This window comes from Triticum aestivum, chromosome 5B (assembly GCF_018294505.1).
Source record: "Triticum aestivum cultivar Chinese Spring chromosome 5B, IWGSC CS RefSeq v2.1, whole genome shotgun sequence".
Classification (NCBI taxonomy): Eukaryota; Viridiplantae; Streptophyta; class Magnoliopsida; order Poales; family Poaceae; genus Triticum; species Triticum aestivum.
The window spans coordinates 129105331-129121422 of record NC_057807.1 but is presented as its reverse complement, the minus strand read 5'-3'; the positions used below and the strand labels follow the sequence as shown (position 1 = coordinate 129121422).

At 44.1% G+C, this 16092-nt stretch overlaps 1 long non-coding RNA gene across 1 annotated transcript in view; it reads left to right on the top strand.

Moving 5' to 3' along the window:
• LOC123110777 (uncharacterized) overlaps nucleotides 1-13902 on the top strand; it is a 19158-nt gene extending 5256 nt beyond the window's left edge. Inside the window, exons 2-3 of the long non-coding RNA XR_006453700.1 lie at nucleotides 1921-1922; nucleotides 13889-13902. This is a non-coding gene — a long non-coding RNA (uncharacterized lncRNA). The remainder of the gene's footprint in view (nucleotides 1-1920; nucleotides 1923-13888) is intronic.
• Nucleotides 13903-16092: the final 2190 nt, after the last annotated feature.

Below are 16092 nucleotides of genomic sequence, written 5' to 3'. Positions count from 1 at the left end.
ATCCTTTCTTGTGACGAGCTGTGACTGGGTGCTCTGAAACCTCCTTAAAAGGAGGGGCGGTGGGGTAAGGTAATTGAAGTAACTAGCCAGTATTAAGATTAGGCATAAGCATAATAAACTGATGCATCCGAAGACGGTGAATCTAGAATAGAGGCTGGGTGGGGAAGCAAAAGATGCAAGAGAGCCTTTTTCCGGGAAGGAAGGGACGGCCGAGAATGATGTCCTTTCTCGTGCCTAATGCCTAATGCCTAAGCGGGAGCGCCCCTCTGTCTGCTACTTTACACTACTCCTTGAACGTGTCCTCTCGGCTCTCCTCGAAACTATTCCAAAGTTTTGAATTCCATTTCTATGGATAGGTTCTAAGCATATGAGAGAAAGGCGGATGAAAGGCAGTGACCCTAAGTTCCGAATCTTGCCCTAAATAAGTAAGGTTTCGGGGAAGTTAGAAGCCTTTCGGGCTGAATAGGGGCGGTGAGAGGGTGTAGTGTAGTAAAGGAGGTCGGCTTAGAGCCAGCAAGCAAAGTAAGGCAAAGCTTTATCGCGAAGAGGGCAGATGAATGAATTGGTTCCAGGGTATGCCTTCCGAGGTATGCCGGGCAATAAGGGCAAGGAAGGCTGCGGGAAGAGTTTCAGGACTAGGCCAGAGGACTCCTGTCCATAAGGCTAGGAAGGCAGGAGCAAAAAGATTGAACTAGCCCACGCATCTGCTCCCCTCTCAATCCACCAATAACTCCCATCTCCCAGCATCTCATTCCCCCACCCCATCATCGAGAGCAGCCAGCCCTTCTCAATAGAATCCATGTGCCATTGCCTGAATGTCAATCTGCCCCTCCTGTCCGAAAAGAAGCATATCCGAATAAAGGTACCAAGGTAACCCTTAGAGTCAAAGCATTTTTCGCTATTAAGGACTTACTGAAAAAGGCTCAAAAAACAGGAATCAGTTGGAGGAAACTAAGGACCAGGTTCACATCATCAGTGAGCGCGGATAAGAACATTTCCTGGAATTCCACATCCCATATTGACTCTACCATCCCTAACGTTGGCCACTAAGTCCAATCTGACCTATCTCAAATAAGATCTTTTAGGATCAATTGGTTAGGCATCCCTCTTCTTTGTTTGCATAAGGCCACTAGCCATCTAGTGTTCGCTATCCTTCATCTTTCGATTAGCGAGATGATCTTAAAAACTACAGGCCTGAAATTTGCCTTTCTTAAGACCCCGTTGAACATATTTTCAAGATGTTCCATCATTGGGTATAAGTAGAATCTTCATAGCCCAAAAAAAACACAGTCAAAGTCAAACGTTTGTCGGTGGCACAGGGTTGTGTTTGAAGAAATGGAGTTTCGTTGTTCGTCACATGAAACTCTGCACTTAGGGATCAGCCTCACAAATATGCTCTTCGAGCTTTGAAACCGTCTTCTTTGTGGACTCGGCTGTAGGCTATATATCCATGGCTTGTTGAGATCCCCTTCCTCCTTCCTTTCTCACTGGAAAAAGCAGTAGTTGTCAATCGACGACCAGTTATCAATCAGTCTGATGAAGGTAACAATATCCTCCTTGAAATCCATATAATCATTCCCTGGAAAATCAACCAGATTCTCCCTCCTCTTATGGCTCAAAGGCTCAACCTCGCTAGTAAGTCGGCATAGGAGAGGAGCACTCATTCATCTTGTGGTGGGCTGGCTTACTACTCCCCGATATAAGCTCTCAGCAGTTAAGCAATTCCGAAATCAGTTTGTTGCCCTGCAAAGTCTTTGACCTTGGGTATATGAGTAGGAGACTTAGGACAGTAGCGTCGATAGGCAGTAGGGCAAGCTGCCGGATTGACAGACAGTTATTAGGACAGTGGGTAAGCTACTTAGGCTAGGGAATAGGTACACATAGGTCAGATACGCGGGCAAGTCTCAATAACCAAAGTAGGAGTTGATGAGTGACTTTCTTCTTCTCTATTCCTTCTTACTGGACTGGACGGATTCCTTTCTGTAAACTGAGTTAATGGAGTCAAGAAAGAAGCTAGTACAGTAGGCATTCTTATTCCGTAAAATAAGTCACTGGTAGGCAAGACTTTCTCTCGGGAGTCAGAGCTTCGAGACGACTTTCGCAGATGTTCAATCTTGTGAGGCGTATGAGCCAGATTTTTAGTACTCTCCCGACCTGTTAGAGGCCACCCTAATAAGCGGAGATTGCCGGGAAAACGTTGCTCAACAAGACAGTAACCAACTCGAAAAAGGAGACCCTGGCATAACAAGTGGTGATCTCTATACTAGAATAGAAGCCCTGCTAATTGTGAAGAACCCACAGCCGGGAGCGTTAGCAACTGGATTTTACCACACTCCGTTATACCCTCCCTTGGGGGATGGCTTGGTGCTATTGTAGGACTTTTGGAGACCTTCCGCTTGCTGTTTTGGTCCAGCCTGAGTAGCCATAACTTCTACTATGATTTAGTTTGGAGCGGTCTTGCTCTTGTTGTTCCGTTGTTGCGCGTCCTATTCTGATATTTAGGACCAAGAGGTACTGTATTCTCTTTCGGATAGGCCCTGAAAGGAGAAGAAAGGCCGAAATGCCAACGGACGTCTGTCTATTCTCTAATTCACCCGATCCCTATCCGCTTTCCAAAAAGGAAGAATGCATGAACCACGGCAGAGGAGAAAGGACGGATCACCTGCCGATCTTTTACAAAACTATGCCAGAAAGGATATAAAGATTGACCGGTACAAAAGCCATCTCCATCAATCTACGCTCATTAAGGAGAGGGTTCCTTAGAGAATAAAATGGGGAGCGAACGAAAAAGATGTGTGGCTGAGGTGTTGGGAGCCCCCAATAGAGAAGGACGATGCGGAAAGGTATGGTGGGAATACAAACAGGCCTGGACAGAAGAAGTAGACGAAAGACCTCCAGGCTGTGTCGTCATTCTCAATCCTGAAAAGAGAGCGCACATCCTGAGGAAGGCGCGTCATGCAAAGGTTCCCATTTTTTCCTTAGTTGACCCCGTGTTTCTATCGGATCCTAAGCTTCATCGAGACAAGCGCATAAACCATCCCATCCCGGTAGAGGGGACAGAGCAGCTCAGCGGGCTAATCAGTGACCTCATCTACCCAAAGACTTTATTTCTGCTGTACTTTCTTAAGCAATAGGAGCTCCTTCATATGCCCTTGAAGGTAGGAATATTGGTACTGAAACGAGGTTTAAAGGTACCTTTTCCCGTTGTCCGCTTTGCCTTCGTACGACTTTCCTTGGCAAACTATCCCAAAAAAGGAATGGGCTTTTTCAAAATCAAACTTGTTGTTTACTCATTGTGGAAAAACAAAACTCTCTTATTTTCCTTCGAGATGAATACCAATTTGATAGAGGTGGGGCATTTTCCATGAGTGGATTCGAGAATGTGGTCCCTCCTCTCTTTTGACCAGTCCTTGGCTTCTTTGTTTGATGATGGCGATAGCTCTTCTCTAGCCCGGCTAGATAACAAAACAATGAAATAGCACGCCACTGTGGTGATAAATCTTCTTGATGAAATCTTACTGATTCGACTCGTGGACCTTTTCCAAAGAGTAGTGGCCTTCGTTCGAAAGGTGAAAACAACCAGTCAATACCTTATTGATTCAAAAGGGAATGCAGATGCAATCTACTTGGAATAAAGGGTCTTGGCATGTAGTTGACTTCATAATGAAGAGCCAGAAGTTTAATGTCACTAGCTTCATTCTTACAGAAATTGATCAAGCTAGAAAGAAGGGATTTCCACAAGAATCTTCTCTTTGCACCACACATCATGAGAATGATATTGAACAAGAGTCAGCTCAGCCTGCCTCTTCCTTTGCTCCCCATTTTTAGACTTCTACAAGTCGATCTTCTTACGATGGAAATCACGAAAAAGATCATTCGCTCTTACCTCGTCTGGAGCAGATGAAACGTCTTTTGTTTGGCCTTTGGCCTTTTCATTTCAGTACTGAAGCCGAGTAGATCAATCAGATGACCATGGGTATGAGTCTCTTGTTTCACCTTCAGGTGTCCCATTTCTGCATCCGTTCTTGTAAGCGATAGCGATCCGTTGACAAGAAATCACTTAGATTAATAAGGTTTTGTGACTACGAGTTGCAGAAAGCGGCGCGGCCAATGGCCTAGGCTTTGAGTGGTATGAATTGAATAAAATATCATAATAAGCACGGTCGATCAACATTGGGGTCAGCATTAAGAAAGAGAAACCATGGGATATGGCCACGATGGACTTTATTGAGGGCCCGGCGCCAGGGAACTATACTCGCTAGCCCAAGCTACTGGTTTTATTTATAGAGTCAAGGGTGAGCATGTGACTGTGACTAAATAGCAGCGTGCCTTTGGCTCGCAGTATTGGAAAAAGATGAATCGGACTTGGCAGATTGAACTGCAGACTATAAAGAAGGAGGAAGAAAGCCCATAATTATCATGTATGACAAGGTTGTTCTTATCATGGTGAAACTGTTGGAAAAAGGTTACTGTGATTTTCTATCTATTAGTTGACTACGGAGCTTCTTCGTCCCGACCTATCTATATGTGAAAAGCACTCCGCCAGAATCCTCGTAGTAGTAAGTCGTGGATTACAAGCTGTCCCTTCCGAAAAGCTCGTTTGCAATAGATATAGGGTTTACCAACCTCAGGCATGGACATAGACACCAGATCATTTTGATAGAAATGAGGTAGACTGGAAGCTGAAGCCAATAGACCAATGGAACTAATCAATCACTTGCTTTCCCAACTGGAGCAGGAAACTTCCAACCAAATAGGAGGGACCCGGAAGAAGAGATAAATGACAACTATCTCTAGAGAATTGAAAAGAGGTGTGCGAACTATGTTATTGAATCGGCCATGAAAACCTAAAATGAAGGAATAGGGGGTCTGGGATAAGCATGTATTGGAGGCGGGTTTCCCAATAAGTCAATAGCTATCCTTCGCTATCTGGGGCTAGCTCACTCTATGAGATAAGTTTCATGTATGGTTCGAAGCAGTTAACTCCCTTTTAAGGAGCGATCGATCAGCCCCGACCATGACCGGTCTAGAATCTCTCTCATTGAGCTTCTCTTTTGCGCCTGCTTTCTTCTTGATTTATTGCAGCAGCTAGTCTCCCTTTTCCAAATTCGATTATAAGTGAAGTGAGTTATGTTTCAAGAAATTCCATCCATTTCATCGCCCAGAATAATACCCAGTCCTGCCAATCTCTACGACAATCTCTAGTTTAGTTGATCTTTTTCTATTATGAAAAGCAAGGAAACACTAGTAATGGTGGAAACAGAACTTAGAAATCTAAGGCTGAAGGCTAGTTTCATTAACGAGTCTCACCTATTTCTTACTTCCCCTACCAGCCCTACCTACATCACCTTTCATATGGAACAGGCATGCTTTAGTGATGGGGCTAGCCGCTTTCACAAGAAATCAAACCAAACAAAGACACTTAGCATAGGAGTAGATTAGGGCATCTAGTGCTCTGTTCATCGTCTGAGGACTATAAGGTGCCAAGGGAAATAGCTCCATCCCATTGGATATCCCTAGCCTTGGTGGATCAGTGCAGTGAGAAAAAACTCTTCCATTCTATCTATGGTAGATAAAGGAGCTTCAAAGCCGTAGCCATCCTCATGGCCTTTTCACCCTATAGCCGTTGCACTTTTTTTATCAAATGAAATAGTTCGTTTTCTCGCTCTTAACTCGAAAGTACTAACTAAATAGGGGCACGGAGAAATAAAGAAGTGTGGGGGAGAAGCAGCCGAGCTCATTCCCTTCCATTCCTGCTCTATAGTAGGGGTTATGTCCCCCTTTCCTAGTGAGAGCAATACGCAATGCTGCTACGAATAGAGATAGTGCCCTATCCACTGCAAAACAGTACTCTGCTTCAACCACACGGTATGGCTCCCTCATTTCAAACCAAGCTGTAGACCGAGTAGGAAACAGCTAAAGGTTCCGGTCCAAAGGTAAGAAGATCTGTTGGTTGGAAATCCATATCAATTGTTACTGGTTCTCCCGTTCTTGGTACTGTGTCATGTGACTCTAAAGCCCCAACTAGGCTAGATCGAGATCTTGGTCCTTGCTAGGCTTACTCGCGTAAATAACCCCCATGTCTTAGGTGTTCTCGGGGGTAAGCGAGTTAGTACAATCGGTTGCACAACCATCCAGTCCATATCATAATTGTCATAATCAATCATATCAGTAGGTGGCATACTTGCCTGCTCAAGTCCATCTACTATGGATGTGGGCTTGGACCAAGCCATCCCCAAACACTGAACCGGATCTTGAAAACGGGACTGAACTGAATCCGACTTCTTGGTAGCCCAGTGGCTTTTGGTCCCCATCGGAAAGTGCTGAATGGATTGCTCCTTACCCAACGACAAAAAGAAATAAATTTAGGAGAGGATTGATAGGTTTAAGCATTCAGGGCTGGTCGCTCTTATGGATACCTGTGAGCTAGAGTCGGGAATCGAAAAGGAGACAACGGAAGCCATACAGATCTAGTTGGGAATGTTGTTCATGAAGTGGAGAGCGTAAATGACCGGCCCTTGAGGCGCGAGTAGACTTATCATATAGAAAGGAAAGAGATAAGCGGAGGGAGGATGGTTTGATGATAGCCAAGATCTCCATCTCATTTGTCACTCTCGTATTCTTAATAGGAATCGGCAAGCAGATACAACCACTAGGCCATTGCCATTCGACTAGTCTATCAGAGTATCCTACGAAGTCAGGTCCAGTAGGCGCAGGATGCGCTAAGCCATTCGATCTTCCTGCTGGTGGTCCACCATAGAGCTCCTATGTAGCCGTTTGTTTTCTCGCTTAACCAATTTGTATGAGGCGATATAGCTGAGATCAGCCAACGGTTCAAGCACTTAGCACAATGTGCCACTTAACCGGACGAGCGCAAGACCGGGTCTACCTACCTTATGACATTTATGAAAAATGAACGTTGTATTAAGGGGTTTCTATCAGTTAGTAACAAAGCCGGCAGTATCCTTGAATTCAGGGGTCAGCTACGGGAGGTATATCTCCATGTGTGCCGAAGAAGCGTCTATCATTATACGCTGTTTATCCAATCAAAAACTTCTTCGTTTAGTTGGTAGAACCCACGCCAATATCATATTGACTCTCTCTCGTCCAATAAGAGTTTCCGAGAGTTACTTTATTCAAATTCTCTCCTTTCCAAAGATCCACAAGGAAAAAAGAGTAATAGGACAACAATATTGCTTTCATTTATTTTGAGTTCTTTCTTTGTTGAGATGGAAATCGACGTTCTTTTGAAAAGGGCTAGGTAGTTTGCGCGCAGGCAAAACTTCTTCATGAAAGGTCAAAAATAGACTTGGATTTCATGGGTTTCTTAATGACTAGTCATTCGTTTGAAGCCTTAAGAAACCGGCAGAGAAAGCGGCAGTTTTTTTTTCCGAATGACCTTATTTCGAGAATCAACTAACCGACAAATCCGTAGCCCAGGTGATTCGTTGCCTCCCTCTCGCCAAAATGGGATGAATCTTCTCATGCAGCTTTTTGATTATTCAGGGCGCAGCGAAGCCAATTTCCATCAAGGCAAGGGGGTAAATAAGGGGGAAGAGGAGTTGTAACGATAGAAAAGAGAAATGACTATAAGGAACCAACGATTCTCTCTTCTTAAACAACCTATATACTCCACACTTAACCAGCATTTGATAGATTATCCAACCCCGAGCAATCTTAGTTATTGGTGGGGGTTCGGTTCGTTAGCAGGTATTTGTTTAGTCATTCAGATAGTGACTGGAGTTTTTTTAGCTATGCATCACACACCTCATGTGGATCTAGCTTTCAACAGCGTAGAACACATTATGAGAGATGTTGAAGGGGGCTGGTTGCTACGTTATATGCATGCTAATGGGGCAAGTATGTTTCTCATTGTGGTTCACCTTCATATTTTTCGTGGTCTATATCATGCGAGTTATAGCAGTCCTAGGGAATTTGTTCGGTGTCTCGGAGTTGTCATATTCCTATTAATGATTGTGACAGCTTTTATAGGATACGTACCACCTTGGGGTCAGATGAGCTTTTGGGGAGCAACAGTAATTACAAGCTTAGCTAGCGCCATACCAGTAGTAGGAGATACCATAGTGACTTGGCTTTGGGGTGGTTTCTCCGTGGACAATGCCACCTTAAATCGTTTTTTTAGTCTCCATCATTTACTCCCCCTTATTTTAGTAGGCGCCAGTCTTCTTCATCTGGCCGCATTGCATCAATATGGATCAAATAATCCATTGGGTGTACATTCTGAGATGGATAAAATTGCTTCTTACCCTTATTTTTATGTAAAGGATCTTGTAGGTCAGGTAGCTTCTGCTATCTTTTTTTCCATTTGGATTTTTTTTCTCCTAATGTTTTGGGGCATCCCGACAATTATATACCTGCTAATCCGATGCCCACCCCGCCTCATATTGTGCCGGAATGGTATTTCCTACCGATCCATGCCATTCTTCGCAGTATACCTGACAAAGCGGGAGGTGTAGCCGCAATAGCACCAGTTTTTATATCTCTCTTGGCTTTACCTTTTTTTAAAGAAATGTATGTGCGTAGTTCAAGTTTTCGACCGATTCACCAAGGAATATTTTGGTTGCTTTTGGCGGATTGCTTACTACTAGGTTGGATCGGATGTCAACCTGTGGAGGCACCATTTGTTACTATTGGACAAATTCCTTCTGTCTTTTTCTTCTTGTTCTTTGCCATAACGCCCATTCCGGGACGAGTTGGAAGAGGAATTCCAAAATATTACATGGATGACACTTATCGCACCGGATCCTTTTGGCCATAGCCATAGAAGAAGCTACTCCTCCGAAGCGGAGGGAGGGGAATCTACTGATTCCTATAACCCTGCTTATATAGCATTTTTAAGACAACATTTAGGGTTTTTCTCGGGTTTGGTACCAAATCTGGATAAACTCCTTTCGGTTCTTAAACCGGAGGAAATTCTCTTTCTGGCTTTCCGCTTCCCGCGGGATGCGAACATGTTTAAATTGCCCCTAAAGAAGATCAAAGATATGATTAAAGAAGTAATGGCTAAAGAGGAGGAAAACAGATACAAGCCTTCGGTGGAAGGTTGTGAAGACCTAAGTATGACGGAGGAGGAAAACAGATACAAGCCTCCGGTGGAAGGTTGTGAAGACCTAAGTATGACGGAGGAGGAAAGGAAAAAATTGCTGGAAGCATTTTCTTTCCTATGGGATAAAAAACAATGAATTGGAACTATTGAGTGGTGCAGGTATCCATCTTAGCAAATAGAGATACCGAGGCCCACCAACCTAAGCTTACTCATCAAGGGCCGATATAGACTGACTGCTAGTATCATGACTCATCGGTCTATGCCTGAAATGTGATACCTAGTCAACGATATATCGTTGACTAGGTATCGTTGACTACTAGTATCATGTTGTACCTGTTGATACTAGGTACAACATTCTCGCCGATACTAGGTACAACCTAAGCCGATCTATTCGTTGCTGCTCGCCGCTCCTGACCTTCTCCATCCTCGACCTGCCCGGCGAGAGGAATAAATTCATTGTCCTCGTCCTCCAGCCAACCAACACCAGCCCCCCATGCCGTCACCGAAGAAGAAGAAGGCCGGATCTGCACCGGCTGAATCGGCGGCGACCGCGGCGGGCGATCCCATCTCTTCACACGTACCATCCTTAAGGTATGAATTCGGCTTGGCGTTCTGCTCGTTCTCTTGGCCGTTGCGCCCCTCCACCGTGCATGCAGTACAACCTCAACCCCACAAGATCCGGGTACTGACTAGAACAACGAATGGAAAGCTTCATCGTGGCATAGTTTCTCTTGAGCTAATCGCATCATGTTTGTTTAAGTAAGATGTTGACGTTTGAGATGAGATATACTAAAGGAAATGAGATACTGGTTCCATAGTTCACTTAATTTAGTTTATTAAAGTCATCATCACTTTAGGTTTGCATAGCGCATGAAATATAGTTTAAAGGAAGATATGATACTACTTGTTGGACGTTGATGATTGGTTTCCCTCACATGTCAAACCAGCAAAGTCTTTTCCATGCAATTGTCTTTGCCTATGAGCTATTTTACACCTGCAACATTGATAAACAGAAAGATGTTGATGATTGGTTTCCCTCACATGTCATATGCAGGAAGACATGGCGTATGCAAGTGATGAGAGTATGTTCGAGTATGTAAATGTTGTCAGCAAGATGTTTGATAGTGAGGCTGAAGGCTATGAATTCTACAACAAATATGCTCTTGAAAAAGGTTTTAGTGTGAGGAAAAGCTACGTTGAGTGGGATGGATCCAACAAATACATAATTTTAAGGAAAATTGTGTGTAGTCGTCAAGGGTTTCGCGAAGATAAGCACATGAAAAGAAAGATGGAAGATAGAAAGAGGAGGCCACGAAGTTTAACTCGTGTTGGGTGTAATGCTAAATTGGTCATTACGAGACAGGAGGAAACCGGTCGGTGGTTTGTCAAGGATTTCATCGATGAGCACAGCCATCCTCTAGCCCCACGGGATCTTTCTTGTCTGCTGCGTTCGCACAGACGAATTAGCGATGAGCAGAAAGCGTACATTGCGGACATGGAAAAATGTGGGATCCGTAAATACCGTATTATGGATATTTTGTGCTTTCAATACGGTGGATTTGATAAGGTTGGATGCATAAAGAGGGACATTTACAATTTCTGCTATGCTAATAAGCAGGAGACAATCAGTGCCGGTGATGCTAAAACGGTGATCATGCACATGATGGCGAGGCGAGAGCGAGATGTGGATTTTTTTCTTCAAGTACTTGGTAGACGAGCATGGCCATCTGAAGGGACTGTTCTGGGCTGATAGTCAATCGCAACTTGACTACGAGGCTTTCGGAGACGTCATTGTTCTTGATAGCACATACAGAACCAACAAATACAATCTGCCATTCGTGCCTTTTGTCGGGTTGAATCACCACCGCAGCACTGTTATATTTGGCTGTGGTATAATTTCTCATGAAACAAGCCAGGCATACGAGTGGATGTTGCGGACCTTTTCTGATTGCATGGCACAGAAGCATCCGATATCTGTGATCATAGATGGGGACCTTGCAATGCAGAGAGCAATAAGGGTGGTCTGGCCAGACTCAAACCATAGACTATGTATATGGCACATTCAGCAGAACATTGTACGCCATCTGCATGATGACGACATAAAGGAGGAATTCAGATCTTTCATTTATGATACTTCTTCCATTGAAGAGCATGAGATAAAATAGATAACAATTCTTACAACAGAATAAAGTAACCAGTGAGGAGTCTTGGCTGCATCAGATGTATCAGATGAGAAAGTTGTGGTGTGCTCCATATCTTGAGGGGCGTTGTTTCCTAGGATTGAGCAGCAATCAAAGGAGTGAGAGCTTGAACTCTGTGCTACATACGCATCTTGAGGGTAAGATGTCGTTGTTTGAAATGCTAGAGCACTATGAGTGTTGCCTTGCGTCACGACGGATTAACGAAGCTCTCCATGACGTCGAAGCCTTGCAGTCCGTTCCATTTACAGAGGAAAATGCTTCGCCGCTTGAGAAACACGCTGCAACAGTTTTCACACCTAGGGTCTTTAAGATGGTCTTATGGAGCATAGATGCTGTCAGCAAATGTCAGATTAGAGAGATACTAGATGGATCAAAAGATTCCACTTATGTTGTGTCCAAGCAGGAAAGAATGGATAAAAAGTTTGGAGTGCGCATTGAAGAGCAAGGAGGTCTTTTGCACAGGGTGAGTTGTTCTTGCCGTAAGCTGGAATGCGCAGGCACACCATGTTCCCACATTTTTTACATATTGGGGATTTTAAAACAAACAATTATGCCCGATTGTTGCGTTCCCACTAGGTGGACTATGAATGCAAAATGTGCATATGCACCTACCAGAAAAAACCAGATGTATGACTATTCGCTAAGCCTGCAGAGGTACCGCGAGTTGCGGAATTGTAGTCACGCCGCAAGTTTCCAGGCATGCCACTCTGATGAGGACTATCACCGTCTAAAGATGCTTTTGCAAGCACAACATCATGGCAAGCAATCAAGTTTTGAACTAGCTGACAGCAAGGAGTCAACTAATGCTCAGCATAACAACATTAGGTTTGGCCCATTGATGCCGCACTCGCAGAAAGTTGATAAGGTTCTGGATCCCGTGCATGTGCCAGGACGAGGTGCACCGAAGAAAAGGCTGCGGGCAAAGACAAAGAAGTCAAGATCATAGAATATCTGTGGCTATTGCAAGAAACCAGGTCACAATCGACGTAAATGCGCTAAATTGCTAGAGGTACGAAATATGTTCATATTTTTTTTGCATGTGTTTTACTCATAATTGATGTCCATGTGATTTATTCTATTCTTCTGTGTAGGATCTCGAGGCTGAACTGTGATATCTACATACAGCATGAACCGACGATGAGCCAGAGAAAGTCGTGTGCCATTCAGCTTTGTGTGACGTGGTCTTTACATTCTATTTCATCGTGACAGTAATTTAGTGAAGTGCGGTTGTACTGCCATGTTACTGTATTAGTTCGACATCTTTCTTTCCACTTTCTGTGTGTATCATGTGATGTCCAACTTTAAGAATGATGATGTATTTCGACAAATTGGGCACTATGATTCTTCACCCTTACTATGGTTGTCATGCATATTCATAATCATCATGCATATTCTTCATTTACAGAGCAATAATGACTGACGTATTTTTTAAATAAGCGGGGCCCACTCGGGTGTGCTTGGAAATCTTTGAAAAACCTCCATGCACGTTCATCTTCGCTGCATGCAAATCGGGGGGCAGCCGCTGTGCCAGTAGCTGTCAAGGCCTTGATGAATCACTATTCACATGCAGGTCCCCGACTCTTGCATGCAGGTCCCCGACTCTTGCATGCAGGTCCCCTTGAGGCATAGACCGATATTTTCAGCAGTCAGTCTAGAGGGCATTATAAATTCAAAAAAATACAAAAACTTGGAAACCTAGTTTTGTTTGTGGAAGAGATCATGTGTGCCAAAACTGAGGTGATTTGGAGGTGGTCGAAAAAATGCCCGCATTCCCGGAGGGACCATTTGGTCTAACATAAGCCATTTTTTGAAAAAACGTGAATTTTTCCACCACCTCCAAATCACCCAAATTTTCTTGTACATGGTCACCCACATGTGCAAAACATGTGTATGCAAGAAAATTTTGAAAAAAAATTATTTTACAATGCCCCCTTGAGGCATAGACCGATGTTTTCAGCAGTCAGTTTAGAGGGCATTATAAATTCAAAAAAAAAATACAAAAACTTGGAAACCTAGTTTTGTTTGTGGAAGAGATCATGTGTGCCAAAACTGAGGTGATTTGGAGGTGGTTGGAAAAATGCACATTTCTGATATTTTCACAGGTTACAAAATATATTATTGGACAGAATATAGACAGCACCACACAGCAACAGCACATTCATCCAATACAATAGAAGATAGCTCTCCGAATACAATTCATCACATTAGTCTCCGAATTCAAAAGACCGAACAAAGATAGAACATAACAAGTCTCGAGACCGCGAGTAGCGAGTTTGTCTTCATATTACAAGTCAATATCGATCATCTAAACTACCATCACATAGAAGAGAGTTGCGGTCATCACGATGAGCATCATCGCGATGAAACTGGTCTTCATCCGGTTCCTCCAACGCTCCCTCCTCTCTCCCGCTAGATAGCGGGCGTGTCTAGATTCCGCCTCCGCCCTAGTGGTGTACCCTTTGTAACTGTTATCGCTGAAACGGTGAACCTGTCTCCGACACTCCTCCCAGTCGTCGTAGACTCCGAGAACCTTACCCTTGTACACGACATACGACGGCATCTCTATGCACAAGCCAAACAACAGACAATACATAAGCAATAAATAAGTATGCAACAAAAGGATCGGAAGAGAAAAGCAAGACATTAATAGCACAATTCATGGTCCTAGTAATAAATAGCATCGATTACATCTAAGTTTAATGACTGTCCAAACCAAAGAGACATACAATTCATTAAAGTTTAATTACAACATGAGCCAATCAATGTTTCAGAACTACACATAGCATCACTACTTTCGACTCGACTCATGGGACCGGAGCGTGGATGAAGGCGCCGTCTGTCCTGATGGTCATGAAATCGCGGGCGTTGTCAGCCTGCATTTGTAGCGTTGTGTCTATCTCACTGCACAGAACACGGAATGTTAGAAGAAATAAAGAACGATCGATGGATGCAGTTTTTGCTGTTTTAGCTGATGTTGTTTTGGTGTTGTCTTCGTGCCATTTAGGATGGCTGCAGTGACTTTTTGGTGCCATTTTTGATCTCTTAATATGGTTGCAGTGAGAGCAAAATATGGCTGTTATTTTTTTTTGTTTCAGAAACAGGACAAACCAAAGGGCCCACGTCTCCCCTCCAGATTTTTCGAGGGCCAAAGGGCAGGACGTTTGAGTTTTCGAGGCAACTCCCCACGCCTGCCTTCCACTGGCAACTCCCCACGACTCCCCTCCACTGGCAACTCCCCACGACGCAGGGAACTCCCCTCCTATTCCATTACCGCTCAATCTACCTCCCTCTGCCTCCCTCCTCATTCCATTGCCGCTCCATCTTCCTCCCTCTGCCTCCACCATCAAGCAACTCCCCTCTGCCTCCACCATCGCTGGCCAGGAGGGCAATGGCGGAGGGATCGTGGAGCAACTCCCCTCCGTCTGCCAAGAGAATGGCGGAGGCATCATGGATCAACTCCCCTCCGTCTGCCAAGCATCACCAAGGTGAGGCGTCTGGCAAGGAGCCGCTGGTGGTCGACGACGATGTTCCGGTCCCCGGGCAGAAGCAGGACTACACCGTGCCGCTCATGGTTGATATCCACCTGAAGAAGGAGAAGCTGGATGTCATATGCACCAGCAATCCAGACGAAGCCGACAAGAGGATCCGCGAGATCAGGAGGAGGCTCGGCGGCATGCTTTCTCGGTCGATCACCGTTGATGTCGAGTATACGAGGGAAGATGAACCTCCGCAAAAGGCTGCATTTCTACAGTTATGCGTGGAGGATCTTGTCCTGGTATACCACATCACCGCGGCAACCAAATGGTAAAAACATCCAGTTCTAAAGTTTCTGAAGTTCTGACGTTTCTGTCTAATTAGTAGTTTCTGAAGTTTCTGAAGTAGACGCAATAGTTCTGTAGTTCTGAAGTAGATGCAATACTAGTTCTGAAGTTCTGAAGTTTCTGTCTAATTAGTAGTTTCTGTAGTTTCTGAAGTTTCTGAAGTAGATGCAATAGTTCTGAAGTTCTGAAGTAGATGCAATACTAGTTCTGAAGTTCTGAAGTTTCTGTCTAATTAGTAGTTTCTGAAGTTTCTCAAGTAGATGCAATAGTTCTGAAGTTTCTGAAGTTTCTCAAGTAGATGCAATAGTTCTGAAGTTCTGAAGTAGATGCAATACTAGTTCTGAAGTTCTGGAGTAGATGCAATACTAGTTCTGAATTTTATGTCTAATTAGTAGTTTCTGAAGTTTTTGAAGTAGATGAATTTGATGCACCAGATTAATTTGATGCAGGCCCGAGGAACTCCGCCCGCTCCTGCAGGAGAAGAAGCTGTACACCTTTGTTGGCTTCTCCATTGGAGGTGACAAGGAGAAGCTGAAATTGTCTGGTTTGGAGATCAACCCCGACAAGTATGTCGACATGCAGCGCAAATGGAGAGTTCCAAAAAATGGAAAGAAGTGGCAGGCTTTGGCTGAGTTTGCAGCCAGCCTCATCCACCCATCGTACAAGGAAATGAAGAAGAAGATCAACAAGGAATTCGACCACAAACTATGGGGGGACAGCCCACTGCCAAACAACATCATCGAGTATGCAGCGAAAGATGCGTACGTCACCTACGAGGCATGGAAGAAAATCAAAATCATCAAAGAAGGTTTGGAGTACTGGCAAGAGGCGGAGGATCATTGGGATGCCCCCTACTACTGGGGATATTGAGTTGTTTGTGGTATTATGTGTCTCAGTTTGCAGTTATGTGGTTGAACAAGTTTGCTTTTGTAATGTTGAACAAGTTAGATTTTGTTATGTTGAACAAGTTTGCTTTTGTAATGATGAACAAGTTTGCTTTTGT